At 48.0% G+C, this 2,500-nt stretch overlaps 4 non-coding genes across 4 annotated transcripts; 2 read left to right on the top strand and 2 right to left on the bottom strand.

Annotated features, from left to right (window-relative positions):
- The first annotated feature begins 450 nt into the window (after positions 1 to 450).
- Positions 451 to 522, top strand: Trnap-ugg (transfer RNA proline (anticodon UGG)). The gene has a single exon. It is a non-coding gene; the product is annotated as a tRNA-Pro (tRNA).
- Positions 523 to 1,028: 506 nt separating this feature from the next.
- Trnaq-uug (transfer RNA glutamine (anticodon UUG)) lies at positions 1,029 to 1,100 on the bottom strand. The gene has a single exon. It is a non-coding gene; the product is annotated as a tRNA-Gln (tRNA).
- Positions 1,101 to 1,657: 557 nt separating this feature from the next.
- On the top strand, positions 1,658 to 1,729 carry Trnap-ugg (transfer RNA proline (anticodon UGG)). Its single transcript has one exon. It is a non-coding gene; the product is annotated as a tRNA-Pro (tRNA).
- A 506-nt stretch (positions 1,730 to 2,235) lies between these two features.
- Positions 2,236 to 2,307, bottom strand: Trnaq-uug (transfer RNA glutamine (anticodon UUG)). Its single transcript has one exon. It is a non-coding gene; the product is annotated as a tRNA-Gln (tRNA).
- Positions 2,308 to 2,500: the final 193 nt, after the last annotated feature.

The following is a 2,500-nucleotide window of genomic DNA, read 5'->3' as shown; positions in this document are numbered from 1 at the left end:
CAACCAGGTAGGCTGAAAGTGGAAGGTGCACCTTCGAATGTAGCAAGAATTCTTGCCAGTATTCGTACATGAAGTGATGTCGAAGGCTCAGGTAATCAAAATCGCGCAACGGCCACTTTCGTATGGTGCATGCATTGTGCTGGAAGCAGCCTAGCTATGGAAACAGCTATGGTCACAGAGTACTGTCGAAAACTGCGTGCTGACACAGAACGCTACGTAGTGGGCGGATAGTGCGTGACACGATAACATTTGCACTTCACACGGTCGAAATACTGACACACAACTCTAGCAGCTCTTTCAGCATTCACATACACTGGTGTTCAGGACAGCTCATGTTGTGGGTGTCGGATTAAGAAAGCTCTTTGAGAATATCGTCCAGATTGTATGCTGCAACTAGCAAGTGCGGCAAGATGTCAGTAGGTGGCGGGGTGCAGACGTGCTTCCTTGTGCGGCCTGTTGGTCTAGGGGTATGATTCCTGCTTTGGGTGCAGGAGGTCCCGGGTTCAAATCCCGGACAGGCCCTACTTTTCACTTTCGCGACAACCAAACACTACGATAAACCTGCGAGTTTCTGAAAGTAAGCCATGCAACAGGACAAACTGCATGTGAGCCACCGGCCCAAGAGACTGGCAAGTGCGTCATGTGGAAAGCAATCTACGTGGCAGGATTAAGCCGTCTTCGCTCACTTATATCTATACGTAAAGACTGGCACGTACAGCGATTCTATTCGTTTCCCAGGAACTAGTACATCGCATGCACGTTTGTAAAATGCATGCGCATGCAGCACCCAAAACGGAGAGATGTCTTTCCTGCTGGGAGAAACAGCTGAGGGCGTCTTCTCGCAGTTGAACCCCTTACGTTCCGTTATTAATCCTAGTATCAAAAGCATAAGCATTTGGAGCGTCCCCCATTCACGTGTGGACTGCTATTAACAATTTGCGTTACATGATCCTAGCTAAAATTCTGCATATACAATTCCAACTACCGGCTCTTACACATTTCTAGAAACGAGCGCAAAACACAGCGTCAGGTTCCACCGAGACTCGAACTCGGATCGCTGGATTCAAAGTCCAGAGTGCTAACCATTACACCATGGAACCGGATGCCTGTAGCGGTCTTCAATTCAGTAGCATCATGTCATTAAGCCAGTAAGATGCGATGTTATTTCATGTAGCGTCCTCATGAAGTGTTTGCGTGGCAAATGAAGCAACCAGGTAGGCTGAAAGTGGAAGGTGCACCTTCGAATGTAGCAAGAATTCTTGTCAGTATTCGTACATGAAGTGATGTCGAAGGCTCAGGTAATCAAAATCGCGCAACGGCCACTTTCGTATGGTGCATGCATTGTGCTGGAAGCAGCCTAGCTATGGAAACAGCTATGGTCACAGAGTACTGTCGAAAACTGCGTGCTGACACAGAACGCTACGTAGTGGGCGGATAGTGCGTGACACGATAACATTTGCACTTCACACGGTCGAAATACTGACACACAACTCTAGCAGCTCTTTCAGCATTCACATACACTGGTGTTCAGCACAGCTCATGTTGTGGGTGTCGGATTAAGAAAGCTCTTTGAGAATATCGTCCAGATTGTATGCTGCAACTAGCAAGTGGGGCAAGATGTCAGTAGGTGGCGGGGTGCAGACGTGCTTCCTTGTGCGGCCTGTTGGTCTAGGGGTATGATTCCTGCTTTGGGTGCAGGAGGTCCCGGGTTCAAATCCCGGACAGGCCCTACTTTTCACTTTCGCGACAACCAAACACTACGATAAACTTGCGAGTTTCTGAAAGTAAGCCATGCAACAGGACAAACTGCATGTGAGCCACCGGCCCAAGAGACTGGCAAGTGCGTCATGTGGAAAGCAATCTACGTGGCAGGATTAAGCCGTCTTCGCTCACTTATATCTATACGTAAAGACTGGCACGTACAGCGATTCTATTCGTTTCCCAGGAACTAGTACATCGCATGCACGTTTGTAAAATGCATGCGCATGCAGCACCCAAAACGGAGAGATGTCTTTCCTGCTGGGAGAAACAGCTGAGGGCGTCTTCTCGCAGTTGAACCCCTTACGTTCCGTTATTAATCCTAGTATCAAAAGCATAAGCATTTGGAGCGTCCCCCATTCACGTGTGGACTGCTATTAACAATTTGCGTTACATGATCCTAGGTAAAATTCTGCATATACAATTCCAACTACCGGCTCTTACACATTTCTAGAAACGAGCGCAAAACACAGCGTCAGGTTCCACCGAGACTCGAACTCGGATCGCTGGATTCAAAGTCCAGAGTGCTAACCATTACACCATGGAACCGGATGCCTGTAGCGGTCTTCAATTCAGTAGCATCATGTCATTAAGCCAGTAAGATGCGATGTTATTTCATGTAGCGTCCTCATGAAGTGTTTGCGTGGCAAATGAAGCAACCAGGTAGGCTGAAAGTGGAAGGTGCACCTTCGAATGTAGCAAGAATTCTTGCCAGTATTCGTACATGAAGTGATGTCGAAGG

Source organism: Schistocerca cancellata, chromosome 2 (genome assembly GCF_023864275.1).
Source record: "Schistocerca cancellata isolate TAMUIC-IGC-003103 chromosome 2, iqSchCanc2.1, whole genome shotgun sequence".
Lineage (NCBI taxonomy): Eukaryota > Metazoa > Arthropoda > Insecta > Orthoptera > Acrididae > Schistocerca > Schistocerca cancellata.
The sequence above is the reverse complement of the archived record's forward strand: the minus strand, read 5'-3'. Positions and strand labels throughout refer to the sequence as shown.